Source organism: Dermacentor variabilis, chromosome 7 (genome assembly GCF_050947875.1).
Source record: "Dermacentor variabilis isolate Ectoservices chromosome 7, ASM5094787v1, whole genome shotgun sequence".
Taxonomy (NCBI): domain Eukaryota; kingdom Metazoa; phylum Arthropoda; class Arachnida; order Ixodida; family Ixodidae; genus Dermacentor; species Dermacentor variabilis.
The window spans coordinates 107,116,031-107,131,113 of record NC_134574.1 but is presented as its reverse complement, the minus strand read 5'-3'; the positions used below and the strand labels follow the sequence as shown (position 1 = coordinate 107,131,113).

Here is a 15,083-nt window from a genome sequence, read left to right as displayed (position 1 = left end):
TCAGCTATTGCTGGCATCGAGCAACTTTCGGCGGTGGCGATGGCTGAATCGAAACGTATCTGTGATTAGTTAAAAGTAGCTTCTTGGGTTTTACGTGCCGAAGCCCCGATACGTTTGAGACACGTCGTAATGGTGGATTTCGGATTAATTTGTACCACCTGGGGTCCTTTAACGTGCGCCCAATACATGGAACACGCACGTTTTCGCACCGCTGCTGGCGGTGCGATGTCGTCGTTTTGATGGTGGCGCCACCCCAAGGCTTGGACGCGAAACGCGCCACATGCCAGTGGCTTGCGCGACAGCGTCAAGGAGCCCGTGTCGAAGGAAATCGGGTGTCCGGTATCGCACGTCGCCTCGGCAGAAAGTGTGTCTAAGCAAATTCCGAACCACGCATACCCAATCACTTCTATACCACCAAAGTTGCTCATACCTTGTCTTTCGTTCTTTACAAAGTTATTCCTCGCAATTTCGAGAACGGCAGCCCACAAACAAATGTAATAAAAAGAAAACGCCGACAGCGCATGTCCTTTATGTTAGCTCTTCTGAGAGTGAAATATTGAGAGTGCGATACAATAATAGGAGATCGACCCACGCAAGAGGCCGCGTTTCTACCAAAAAGCTCGCCTTCGTGCATAGCGTTCGCAGCCAGCGTTTCCCGGTAAACGTTACGGTTACGTAAGCTGCAGTTGCCGGGAAGGTTCCTTGAACGCTATCGTCGCGTTCCACTCTTAAAGGCGAAGCTTAAGCGTCCTCCAGATTTTTTGAGATCGAAGTATGCAGCCGTTTTCTGAACCGATTGATTGAGTGATCGATTGATTGATTGACTGTGTGTTTAATGACACGAATTTACAGGGGCACTACGGGCGACATTATACTGGACTGATGTGGACTAATGCTCACCCATGTTATACTACTTAATGTGCGTCCAATGTGCGGTACACGAGCCTTCTTGCTTGCCTCTGCGGGTCGGATGTTGGTCTCTGCCTTAAGGAAACGAAACCTGACCTCTTGCTCGTGGCGCAGTGCGTTACCTCTGTGGCTGCACCGTTATGCGGCTGAACACCAGGCCGCGGGTTCGATTACATAATCTTAGCGTGTCGCGTATTGAGCGCACGTTCGCACGTTAAGGAACCCCGCGCTGTCAAAAAATTAATTCGGCGCCCTCCATGCCGGCGAGTGGAGGACTCCGTGCTTGTGCGCTTGTGGGATGTAAAACTTCATAATTTAATGAACGGAAGAAAAAGAAGGATGTGGTCCACCCGACTGTAGCGCAAAGCTACGAAGGAAAGCCATACCGATTTCTCAGGAAGCTTCGAAGTTGCAGGAAAGTCCGTCCTGGTCCGGGCGTTCGTCGTTGTTTTTTCTCGTTCTACTGGGAAACTTGCTTTCAGGTATACGCTTCTTGCTACGGTCGGGTGGACGACGACTTTTCCCCTTTCACGAACCTTCGTCCATCTCTCGACGTGTAACTTGGCTCAATAACAACAACGGACACAGGAAAGGTAGACGAATGCAAAGGTAGACAAAACGCTTGTCTTTGTCTACTCTTTTTTTTTTGTGTGTATCCGCGGTTTTAATTGCGCTGAGTTACTTGTGCCGCTACAGAAAACCATCTAACCCAACAATAAACTCTTCCAATATACCTTCCTCCACCTGGCCGCCTTCCGCAGAACTGATTTTGCCTCGTTCACGACTTCGTGTTATCCAATTTAACCTCGTGCTCGGCGGCGAAACGCCCTTCGCCGCAATGGCTCATTCTTCACATCTGAGGTGCAACAGCGTTGGGCCGTCGATCGCACTTCCCACCATCCCCCCCCCCCCCCCCCCCCCCACTTCGTGATGCGTAGCACCGCGCGCGTACCCGCTTGCTAATCCTGGATCGGTGCCGACTGGCTCTCTTCGCGGCCTTTCCGGCGTCGCCCGCGGGGCACTCTCTCGCTTGCGTCTCGTTCCGGCGTCGGCGCTGTCATGTCGCTGTCGGGCGCGACTTGAGAGATTGCGCGAACGCCAAGCGCGATGGTCTGGCGGCGGGGAAAGGCTTTAGCCGCAGGCGGGTACGTAGGGCTTCGCTTCGATTCCTTTTATTACTACTTCTTGGGGCGCGGAGGGGGGGGGGGGGACTCTGTCTGTATTTCGTGAGCGCCTTTTGCGTATTTCTCCATCGGGTGCGTGGGTCCTCTTTTATTCCCGTCGTCTGTCTGGACAGTGATGTCGGTCTGTCTGGCCTTGAAGGCTGCTGCGTAATCTAGCGGTTGGCACCGAGCTTGTCTGGTCGCGCTGGGCACGCTTCTTTTTACTATTGTTATTATTACTGCTGGCCCGATGTTGCCGCAATTGCTGTTCCTGAACAGCCAGCGCCTGTGGTTGTAACTCGTTAATGTGCGACTGCGGCGGGTGTAGTGTCGTCGCGACAGTGCCGGTCGTCTGTTGTAAGTAGTGTGCGCTGTCGTCTGTTCTAAGCAGCGCGCGGTACAAATTCGCTGCACACCTACTGTGCCGGCGCCGCGGCAGTTCGATGCTGGCCCTAATTTAAGTATACTGCCTGTTCGAGTCGTTCGACGCGGAGCGAAAGTTCACGCGAACGAGCCTCCTGCCGTTGGTCGTAAATTCCACGCCTCGATTCAAGGGCCTAAAGGCACTCGCCGATGTCCTGGTTATGTCGTACTCGTCGTAGCGAGAAGGCGCGAGGACACGCGTATACCACGAAAGTCCGTAGGACACCGTGCGCATGTTCTCATTTTATTTTCAGGTGAGCCCTGCATTGTCAGTCTCACTATGGGGCGCGTTAGTCACTTCCGTCGTTTTTGATGCCTTAATGAAATGCCGTCGGTGGTAGACGTCGGCGTGACCCTCTCGCATCTCCCTCGAAGTGGCCACGCGTCCGTCGCTTGTTCGGCGGCCCTTATCGAGCGCTTTGCGGTCGTAGGGGGAGCACTAACGAAGCGCGAAAAGATACGTAAAGAAAGAAGAAACCTGAAATGCGAAAACGAGTAATTAGAAGATCGTCTCGCGCCAGGTACGCTGTCGGCCATGAGCAGCGACTGGCTCGTGCTCGGCGCCCTATCTCTTTATCCATTTACGCCGCGCGACTCAATTATGCAAAAACGTGGCGTGCGACTGACGGGCCCTACCCCCCCGGTGGCCTCCTTCGTTCCCGCGTCTCCTCGTCTTGCTATATTTTTTAATCTTCTTTCGTAAGCTTGTTTATTAGTTCACTCTCTCCTAGCCGAGCGATACTAATAAGTATAGTCGTATTTGTGATGGTGGGGGGGGTTGCTTTCTTGCTTCTGCTACCTTAGCTGTTCTGTCGCGCGTGAATATTTTAGGTGCTGATGGAAGGGCGCTTCACTTCTTTTTTTTTTACTTTTCTAAATTCCAAGGTTACCACGTGCCGTTGGGCACAAACACAGCCATGTTATTATTTTTTATTTCATTAAATGGAACATTTTCTGGGAGCCATTTTCATTCACCGAAAGATAAGCGTCAACACTTACTTTTCGGCAAATAAAAATTTTTCCATCAACCCAAATTTGGCTTGACGGAAAAATTTACCGTTTTCCTGCAGAGGTAAATACTTTGGCGTTTAGGCTTAGCTATAGCTACATGCTGTGATCGCAAAAATAGATAGACAAAAAAAGAAAAAGAAAGCCTGTTAAAAGGTAGGTGGACTTGCTGGTATCATTATGGTCACTGTGGGCTTTCTCGCGTAGCAACTCTGCTGCGCAGGCAAAGCACGCTTTACAGGGGGTTTCGCAGTCTCAGTCTTGCGTTTACGAACGCATCATCAAGTACTTAAGATCAGTACTCCTAACGCATTTCCTGCGCTGACGTGAAACCGGGAACACTTATTGGGCAGGAGTGCACCGCTGCTAGTGTCGACCATTAGTGCTGGGCTTGCGCATTTGCCAGGTGCCTGCGTTTGCAGGTCGGCGCCACGTTAGTGAAATGAGATTTGCTGGGAATGTGTATTTGCGTTTGGCATTGCCTTGCGTGATAGGAGAAAATTAATGTGGCCGTTTGAGCGTACGTGCACACACGTATGCATACGGAAATACATTATGTAAGTATGTATGTATGTATGTATGTATGTATGTATGTATGTATGTATGTATGTATGTATGTATGTATGTATGTATGTATGTATGTATGTATGTATGTATGTATGTATGTATGTATGTATGTATGTATGTATGTATGTATGTATGTATGTATGTATGTATGTATGTATGTATGTATGTATGTATGTATGTATGTATGAATGAATGAATGCTGACTAAGCGCGTGAGCGATCGCCATTTCCATGAGTTCCTCAAATGTATTCACTGTAGTCCATTGCTTGACCCCTGTGTAAATTCAATGGCAAACGCAACTGTTAAGCTGTAAGGATCGAAGGCTGGCCGGTGACAGAAATTATGCGAAAGTGTAATAATCGACTGTTCTGCTAGACCAAAAGTAGTAACACATTCTCCTTTCCCAGTGTGCTTGTTAGTTGAAGTGACGTTCTTAGTGTAGGGTTTGAAAAAAAGGTTTTGTAGTCGCTGTTCGGCTTTGAATGTTTTGTTTTCGTTATGCGATGAGGCACCTTTGTTTTCGCAAATGCAAATGATACTTTTTCATTGTTAGACGGGTTCTGTTTGTGTGACTTAAGATTTTGTGAGATCAAAGCGTATCGGCACAGCGATTAGTTTAGTTAGAGTTGGATTTTAGAACCGGAAGCACTGAAGCGATCACGGTGAGGGTTCATTTGAGAAAATTAGAATATGGTCAGTAAGGAGTGGGAGGTGACAATTAAATGACTAAGAATAGTAAGGATTGACATCATCAAAATATAATAGAACAGTACAAATAATGTCTATGAGATGTATTGGGCTTGAGGCCTGTGTTGTTCGCCGTGGGAGCAGTCTCCACAATCAGTTAGGCTTAGTATATATATATATATTTTTTTTTTTGTGCCTGCTACTTTGAAAACAGCCGGTCTTCAAAACAAGAGCTGCTCTCGAAAAAAAAAAACTTAAGAACATCCAGTGGGATTGTGGCGGACGTTAAAGATACGCTTACCGTTGGACTTGGGCGCTTGTTGCACTTTGCACTGTATCGCTTTTCGGGTTCGGCATTAAGGACTTCTTTCCGCGCTTTCTTACTGCATCTGGTAGGCAGAGTGAGTTTAAATTTGCATTGTACGGCTGTCGCGACATTGTTGTGCGCCGCTGCATCTGTCTTAATTTTCTTTTCTTTTTTTTTCTTTCGTGTGCCTTTGCTACGAGCTTGCTACTGGCCGCTGTACTCGCTTACGCCGTTAAATGAGACGTACTATACTGACCGATTTTCGCAAAGGAATGTAATGCACTTCTTATGCTTCGAATAGATGTGCTGATCGTAATGGATAATTGAACGACGTCTCATCGGGTCGGGTCGGCAAGGAAATTCGCATCGAGGAACGGAAGAGCAGAACGCGTCGACTGAAGTGGTGTGCTCAAAGGGGTTACACATTCCGGTTTCCTCATGGCAGTCGTATTAACTGAACGAGGCTCCCGCGTGGAAGCCGATACGTCCAACTCCTTTGTGTTTGGGCGCTCTTTCGGCGCCTTGTTTGTTTATTTTTTTCGTTTACCTAAGTTGAAGGTGCTCGATCGCCTATTATACCGACCTCGTGATTATCTTTCCGTTGGTGCATGTGTAATCGAAAGACGGCTTTCGGTGCACCATTCTTCGGTATTGAATATTAAACTGCACCGAGAGTGTAGAAGAAAAAAATATGTTTAGAAGGTTTTTTTTTTCCCCGATTCATACGTTGTTTGTCTGCTCGCTGTCTTACAGCGAACCGTTGGTGCTAGTAAACCGTTACGCGATGCATGGTATTATGAAAGAAAAGAAAAAGCTTCGGTCGGAGGTATAGGCTGCCTTTCAGGGATTAAAGTATGGTAGAAATTGGTCGGTCCGCAAGTAGTCACATCCCCGTCTTTCTGATTATATATATAGCTCTTGGCTATACGTAGTTCTGTTGTTGGGCGTTAGGCTTCGCGATCAAATCCCGCCCACGGGGGCTGCGTATTTGTGGCAATGGAATGAATGAACAAAAAAAGGAAGAAGCGCTGAGTGTACTTAAATTGAGATTTCGTGTCGGCGAGCCTCCTGCGGTCAACATTAATAATAAGGACTTTTCTGGTTCGCGAGTCTGCACGAACTAGAAATTGATTATTTAGCAAGTAATCTATAAGCTCTTGCACGTGTTCGTGCCAGTGTACATATTCAGCGAGTTTTTGTTGCTATGTTCGTGTTTTTCTTTTTTTGGTCACATCTCTATTCGTTCGCGCCATTGTTCCTTGAGAAAGGCGGACGCCTCCACTGCGACATCCTGCGCAGTCCACTGTGCTGCTGCAGAATGTAAAGCGCCGTAAGTTTATTACATAGGTTCAGGAATAGAGGTTGCCAGAATTAGCGCGCATTGTCTGCCCGGCGAAAAAGAAAAAAAGAAGCAAGAAAACCGAAGCAGATTCTCAATTACGCCCACCTACTCACTTTCTCGGATTCCACGCGTCGCTTAGGCTGGGTCCGCTAGCTATTGCTGCTACTCGGCGTCTAATTAATCTGTTTGCGGAGAGCATTTGCTCCTTATGCTGCCGGAGTTCCATTGTTTCTGTGTTTCTTTCTTTGTTCTTTTCTTTGTTTTCTTCGTTTCTTTCTTTCTTTGTTTGTTTCTTTGTTTTCTTTCTTTTTTTGTTTTGCCGCCTGCGGCGCGGCATCGAGCCGCAGGCGACACTTGCAGCCAATAAATTGCATTCGCTTCATCGTCTCTCAGTGATGTTAACCGCATTATTCTCCGCGCGTTTCCCGCAGCTTTCGCATTCCCGCGTCTGCGCATCTCTGCTGGCGGAACGCCAGTTCATGGAGGGATTTTCTTTTTTTCTCGATCCGTCGAGAACAAAGCGCGTTCCATACGAACACACAAGTATATATATATATATATATAGGCGGCCGCTGGAGAAATTGAAAGCATAAGCGAAATCAATCGAATTCCCGGCCGAAACACGTCTCGTAATGGTTTTTGAGCGGGGCCTTGGGGGGGCGGGGGGGGGGGGGGGGACGGCAGCCGGTAAGAGGCTAGAGCGGTCGTTCCCAGTCTTATCCCGTGTACGCCGCTTTCGCTATTTTGGGCTCCGTTTCCCCGATCCAGTTCTCTCGTACGCCGCGTTATTTTATTACGTTCAGAGCGTTTTGGGGGCCCAATCCTTTTTGTCTCCGTCAGCGTGTGTTGTGCAGAATGCCGCTCCGTCTCGCTCGTATTTCGACGTGGGCGTCATCCTTGGTTTCGCCTCGTCGTACCTACCGCCTCGACCTTCACCCTTCTCGGGCGATATCGATGATGAATAAAGAAAGCTGGTGGACTCTTGCTTATGGGCGACCCTCTGTTATCGTAGTGCGAGCTGCATTCAATTAAGAGGTCGTTGCTCTTCCTTCTTCTTTTTTTCTGTTGTTGTTTCTCACTCATTGTTCCAGCCTCATTATTCAAACTTGATGCATTCGCATCGCCTATTCTGTAATGAATGTTCTCTGCACTCGTGTTTCTTACTACGCTCTTTTTTTTTTTTTTGCATGTGCTCGAGACAGGTTTCGTGCGGCAGATGTTACACGCCCGTCGTCCTTTTCCCCGCTGCTGTTTATTTATTTGTTTATTTCAGAGAGTCTTCGTGCAGCTCCTCGTGTTGTTGATCTTCTCGCCAGTTTTCTCGCCATCTGAGAACTCGGGGGGTGAAATTGCGCGCAGCCTTCGCGAATTCATGCAACGTTCCCTGATGTGCCGTTGCGTTATTGAATTTCACGCTTCCATTCCTGGAACTTCTCTCTCTTTGCTTTATCACCCCCATCAAGCACAAGCACGTTTCTTTTTTCGCTTGCGTCATTATAATTTGTTGAATAGAGGAATAGAAATAAAGGAGAAAAGGATATCCTTCAGTTGTGAAAATTGTTTCTGTAAGGACTGTTGTCTTTCTTCGCTCTTTAAGTCCGTTTCTCATCTTTGATAACATCAGCTTTTTTCCGCACTTCGTAATGCTAGGCCAACTGACCGAGACATGCACTAAGGTGTGTGCTTCTGTGTCCTCGCAAGGTTCTTATGTTTGTACTTCTACGAACTCCTGGTTGTAATTCCGGCGTCTGCATGAAAAAAGAAAGAAAACAAGAAGCAGCAAGGAGAAATGCGCGAGGCCCACGAGTCATGAATAATTAATTATTCCTGTAACGCTATACGTCATCGGTCAGATACAAGGGGCCTGATGTATACTCTTATTGACGCAAAAAATTTTGTGGTATTTATTTCTGCCTTTAGAGGACTATGAGATAGATGAAGCATGAGCAATACTACGTTGTAGAATGTGTAATCTTACCAGGCCTACTAATAAGGTCGTCTCCGTCATTTGGGAGCTCCTCTACAGTGTGTATAGTGTACGTGTTTGCACAGCTCTCGTAGACTCGTGTATCATATTATGGAGGCGCGTGTACTGTTCTTTGACTTTTCTCCTAGCGTTATTTGTGGCAAGAGCCTTGCCTCTGAATAGCGGTCATCTCCGCACAACTTTTTTTTTGCTTATTCTGCGTCGCACGTTTTGACGTCACGTCTAGGAATATAATTAACTCGCCCGGCGCTGTAAGTACGGCATTTTATGGCATGTTGTTTCACTGGTCTCGATATGGTTCGCCGCCTGTGGCGTTCTTTGGCGGAGCGCGAGGTCCCGGGTTCGATTCCCAGCCACAGCGGCCGTATATTGACGGAACTGAAGGACGAAAACGCTCGTCTGTAAATTCGCTATGGGTGCGCGTTTATGATCGCCGGATTGTCAAAATTAACTCTTCTTTTCGCTATGTAGCCGCAGTGCTGCTTAAGATCAATCAATCAATCAATCAATCAATCAATCAATCAATCAATCAATCAATCAATCAATCAATCAATAATATGGATGTTTGTGTTATTTTCGGTGTTAGTGGTCGCCGTCATTATTCCGCAGTATACATCAACAATCATGTTTATTCTTCTGGAGAGTGTCTTTTCGTTCTTTTTTCTTTTTCTTTCTTGGGGACATTCGTCGCCAGTTTCGGCATGTCGACATTATTGCTTCTCTCGGCTTGCGATTTGCGCGTCTAACTCTGTCGTCGTTTTGTCGGCGCCGATGTTGCATGGTCGGCAGTAGCATAGCCGGCAGCGGCCGTGGACGTCAGAGAGAGCAGAGAGAGAGAGAGAGAGAGAGAGGGGGAGGGAGAGGAAGGAAAATGGCGGGAGCCTCGTCCATTTACTCGCATCAAGGCGCCCGCGCGGTGTGATGAGCCGGAACTCGCTGACGCCTCGTCGGCCGCTTAATGCGCGGCTTGTCCGCCTCTTTCTTTCTTCTTCTCTCTCTATTCCGTCTGTCGTTTTCCCTGCACCATTGCTCGATTTCTTCTTTGCTTGCTTTTCCTTTTTGGCGTGGCAACTCTGGGATGAAGAAGAGAAGCATGCGGAGAAAGAGTGCTTCATCTCTTCTCTCCTCACTCTCGAACCCCCCCCCCCCCCCCCCCCCCCCCGCCCTCACAGGGATTTCCAGGAGCAATTGACGTCCCTGCTTTTTGGCACAAGGTTTAGCTTGTTACCCGTTTTTCTTCACGTGAAGCTTCCTCTGGCGTCGCGTCTAGCTGGCACTTCGACTTCGCGTTGCTTGTTTAGTTTTATCTCATTGTTTGCGGCTTTTCACGCGTATACGCGCGAGTGAGAGAGGGCGCGGTATTTTATGACGGGAGCCGCTTGGACGCGCGCGTTGTGTGAGAGAGGGCTCGCTTTCTCTCATGTTTTTAAGGTGAGACGACGGTTTCGGAGAGGGGGAGGGAGGTGAGGAATGTGAGACAGGGAGGCGGGTTGTTTCGAGTGCAACGAGGAGTGACTGGCATCGACCTCGGCGGAAGGTTGTGGAGGTCGACGAAAAGCGAAGGCGATCTGAAGCGCTGAGCACGTCGGCATCGAGTTGAAACTTTCGTTTGCCAACGCTGGCAGCTGCCAGTGCCGGAGACGATCGAGCCGGGAAAACGCGCCGGAAGAACGTTTATAAACGAACGGCTGCCGTGAGAGAGAGAGAGAAGATGCAGCCGCTTTTAAGGGTCGCGGGGTGCCAAGCTATGAAGAATACTACGTGCGATGGGTGCCCGAATTAAACCGCCCCTCGAAATACTACTAATAATAATAATAAAGAAGGAGACGGACGAAATGTTAGTGAAGTTGAAGTTCAGAAATCTGAAATAAAAAAAACATTAAGAAAATTTGAAGATCACAGAAATGCGCCAATAATTGTGGGCTCATTTATTTGCTTTGCTTGGCAAAGATGATGTAATCGTCCATATGCGTTGAAAGTTTACTTGGGAGAGCGGCTTTGTTCTTCCTTCGATGCTCATTTCTTTCTTCCTCTTCAATGTTTATGGGCCGGGCCCTCTCTTTGTCTTTCTTTCATGCTCATTCATAGATATTTTTTTTTTTTTGATGTAGCAGAGGAATGCCTGAAGTATGCGAATTTTTCACCATGGCTGCTGGTTTTTGCTAAATTGCGCAAGAAGCTCAGATTCCGCTGCGAGAATGCTTTAACCGCAAAGCCACGCGTAATCACTACACGTGGTGGTCGCGGAGGCTTTGAATGGTCGTACTTGCGGACAACTCGCCCATGAGCGTTGTCATGCTCGCTACTTAATGAGAGGGCAGAGACACGAATGTGAGGGAGCTTTAGCGTACTTGAACGTCCTTGAATCGCAGGCGAGATAGTGACGCGAGCGTGAGCGCAAAGCTGGTGCCCGTGAAGGTCAGCGAAAGAGTGAGCGTGAACGCGACTTCGCGTCGCCCAGTGCAGGTAACGCTGCGTACTCGAGTGAAATATACGGAAACATGTTTCCTCCGTGTACGCCGACTGTCGGGTGTAGCTAGCATGGATGGTATTTAGGAATGGTGTAGAGGGAACTGTCTTACAAAGTCAGGGACATTGCGCTCGAAGGCGTATCCTTACTCTAAAGGCAGGACACTTGGTCTTGCCATTTCAGAACTACGGGTACGCGGAAAAAAAAAAAAAATACGCGTGCGCATGCAAACGCGGAAGCGCAGACTGCATCACTCGAATCAACAATCAAGCGATTAATCAATCAAATAATTAATCAATCACTCAAATCGTATGCGTGAATATTAATGCGGGGAGAAAGCTTATACGAGGCAAATGGAGAGTCGTGCGGAGAAGCTCCATTCAGCGCGCGCGCGGTACATCAGTGCTGCCGTTTTCAGGCGGTTTTCTCTTTATCGTATGTCAGAGAGAGAGAGAGAGAGAGAGAGAGAGAGAGAGATCCCAGGCGCGTTCAGTGGATAAAACAGCGCCTCCCGAGTTTTCGTCCGTTTCATTCTCTTTTTCTCTCTATCTCTCTTTTGCAGCCGCTGTGTAGCTCAGTTGTAAGCGCATCGTGCCCCTTTCGCCGACGATGCGAGAGTGGCTGTTCCGCTCGAGCTTAGCGCTAATGGCCTCTCCTGGGTAGATGCTGGAAATCGCCCAGACGCGAAAGCGGCAGACGCGTAAACAGTGGCGCGCACGGAACGCTTGGTCACGCGCGACATTGCCACCAGGGCGCGCCTTCCCCCCCCCCCCCCTACCCTGTCGCCCGACGACCGGTGTTAGCTCGACTAGCTTACTTTTCCTTTTCTCTCATTTTGACGTTATGACGTGCTGCTTCTATTGTGTGTGTGTGTGTGTGTGTGTGTGTGTGTGTGTGTGTGTGTGTGTGTGTGTGTGTGTGTAATTTGAGATCGGAAACAATTAGATATTATTCTTGCTTATTTATTCCTAACGGTTTACACTGGCTTACATCGAGGTGACCTTAGCGTTATTGGAAGCGTCGTTGTTTGTTGGTCAGCGAAACATTCCAGTTAAGCGCATTAATCTTTTCGTTGCGTTAACGACTGCACTCGTTTATCTTTTGCTACCCCCTCCCCGCTTTCCTTCGGCTGTCAATTAGGCGGGACAGGTGCGTGGACGTGACTCGACCACGGAGAACAGCGTCGAAGCGCTTGTTCGTTTTAACTGGTGGTGTTTCACCTGCTTTTGGTCCTAACCGTAGCACGGAAACTTGCTGGCGTGCCACCGACCACAACTGAAGCCATATGTTGCAAGCTAGATGCGCGCGCTGCATCGACTCGAAATGGAACGTTACGTTTACGTTTGAAGCCAGCAATTTTTCTTGTTCCTGCTTTAGATAGGGATAAGAGTAATCGTTCTACTCGAGAACTGTAGAGCGAATAGCAGTGAGTAAAGCTCCCGATTTACGTGTTTGCGCAGTCGCTTTTTAAGCTCGGATTGTTTCCTTTTATATTTACTTGTTTTTATCCTCTAGGCGCTTTTTTTATGGCAATTTCTTTCGTTCGATGCGCTCTTTGATCGCTTCCATCCACCTTTCGCCAAACAGTACATTATTGTTTTCATTTCACTACATATATGCATATATATATATATGTTCACATCAAAGAAGGCAGCAGACAGACACCAAAGGTAGCATAGGGGAAATTACTTCCACTTATTGAGTTAAAGAGAAGGATACATTAATGGCAATAATATATAGTGGATGAAAATATAGCTGTCCGCAGTTGGTATACGAACCCACGTCTTCGCACGCGTGCAAAGACGTGTGTTCGTATTCCACGTACGGAAATTTTTTTATGTGTTTCATCCACTATCATTTACATTAATTTATCATTTTCTTTAATTAATGCATAGAAGTAATTTCCCTATTCTGTCCTTGGTGTATTTGTTTGTTGGCTTGTTTGATGTGACTAATCGAAATCGGACCCTCAGTTTCCTTTCTTCTCGTTCACACACGCACACACATATATAGCGTTTCACTGTGTTTCCTTTGCCTCATGCACATGAACTCGGCGCGTCGTTTTTCACTTGCGATCCCGCATTTTTAATACACCTTCGTTCAGCGCATGTACGCTATATTCGACGAACTCTGCAGCGCTTTTCAGCACCGGATGGATTCTCTGTCGAATGACGCTGGAAATTTGAAAGTCTCGGTATGGTAGACGCGAAAACGAAACAAACAGGGAAAAAGGTTTGGAAATAGGGGGTGGGGGGGGAGGGGCAAGGCTTGCTTTTGCAGACGCCTTTGGACGAACTTTGTTTTTGCGTTTGTTTTTTCTTTATCATCTTATTTTTATATTTTTCTTCTCACTCCCGCTGTTCGCGCAAACGGGAGGCATCGGGGCAATTCGGAGAGAAACCTCTTCCATCAGAGAAAGTGGGTCTCGACGGTTTCCTCGGGAAGGTCTTTCGGCGCTTATAAATAGATGGTTGAACTTTCTCGTAGGCTGCATTTATGGGTTGCACCACTACCAGCGTTGGTGCTCCACCGCTGTTTTTTTGTGCTTACGCAAGTTCCCCTCTTTTGGGGTCTGTCTTGTTGCAATGGTCCTTAGCGTATTCGGTGGCCGTAGGTGGCCCCGGCCCTTCGGAGTTGCGAGGTGTAAATGTTATCTAGTGTAGCGTAATTTAGTCGCAACGTGTCCAGCCTTCCAGGCCGTGGCGGCTGCATTTTTATGAGACGCGAAAAAGAAACAAATAAAAATAAACACGCTCGTGTAGCGTGCAGTGGGTGTGCACCAAGGCGCCCCAGGTGGTCACAATTAATCCGCCCCCCCCCCCTTCCCCCACACGGCTTGCATAATTTTGTGAGAATTTAATTTAAACTTGCGTAACCGCATCTCTGTGTTGGAATTTCATTCTACCGGCTGTTAGTCGACTGTGTGTGCGCTCTAAATATAGATCTTTTCGTCTGAGGCACATGTAGATCTCGCGTTGCGGAGAATGAGATTTTGTGGAGAGGAGCCTAACGTGTCGGACGCTTATATACTTCGCCTTCCACTCCGCGTTCGCCTTCCACTTCGCGTTCCCATCCTACTCCGCGTTCTCCTTCCACTCCGCGTTCGCCTTCCACTTCACGTTCCCATCCTACTCCGCGTTCCCATCGTACTCCGCGTTCCCATCGTACTCCGCGTTCTCCTTCCACTCCGCGTTCTCCTTCCACTCCGCGTTCGCCTTCCACTTCGCGTTCCCATTCTACTTCGCGTTCGCCTTCCACTCCGCGTTCGCCTTCCACTTCACGTTCCCATCCTACTCCGCGTTCCCATCGTACTCCGCGTTCCCATCGTACTCCGCGTTTTCCTTCCACTCCGCGTTCTCCTTCCACTCCGCGTTCGCCTTCCACTTCGCGTTCCCATTCTACTCCGCGTTCTCCTTCCACTCCGCGTTCGCCTTCCACTTCACGTTCCCATCCTACTCCGCGTTCCCATCGTACTCCGCGTTCGCCTTCCGCTCCGTGTTCGCCTTCCGCTCCGCGTTCGCCTTCCGCTCCGCGTTCAGGAGACAGAGAATACTCGCGTCAGCGATACATGGGACGAATCGGCGCACGGACGACTGCCAGCCGCCGCTGTACCTCGCCCAGCTGCGCTTGTACGCTACGAGACTCGGTGACGCACCTCTTCCTTGGAAGTATCAGACGGGGGAAGAGGGAGAGGGGGGGTGTTGTGTCTCGCGCGCGCCTAGCGCGGGCGAGGGATATGTCTCCGTGTTACTTAGCGCTTTCGCCAGATGCCGCTGTAGTTACTATTAGAAACTAAAGCGGTTTGATTTGGAACTGTTCGAACCGCTTGGGGGACTATACGAGAGTACACCAGTTTCACGTTACGCATTCGAGCCCGCGCGAAGTGGGCCTTCTGTGTGTGTTTCGTAGACTACGCTTCTTGAAGCTGTTGGCATATGCCCTAACTGCGAGTGTACCTTGCGCCTAACGTGTAATGTACCTTCAGTAAAGCTTATATATTTACCCTCGTAAAGGCTTTTGCTGCTTTACTTAGGAGATTGTATTGCGAAACAAATTGGGGGGGGGTCACTTTGCGACACTGCCCTATGACGTTGTATGTGATTGTAATCGACATTTGCACCGTGTGTGACGGTGCAAGTGTGATGGTGTTGCGCCCTCATAGTGTGGCAGCGCGCGTACAGTCGCGATTTTGTAGCGCTGCCTTTTCCGATGCATCTGGC

The 15,083-nt window shown here is 48.5% G+C and overlaps 1 protein-coding gene across 3 annotated transcripts in view; it reads left to right on the top strand.

Moving 5' to 3' along the window:
* Snap25 (Synaptosomal-associated protein 25kDa) overlaps positions 1–15,083 on the top strand; it is a 328,534-nt gene that overhangs the window by 83,864 nt on the left and 229,587 nt on the right. The window lies entirely within an intron of this gene.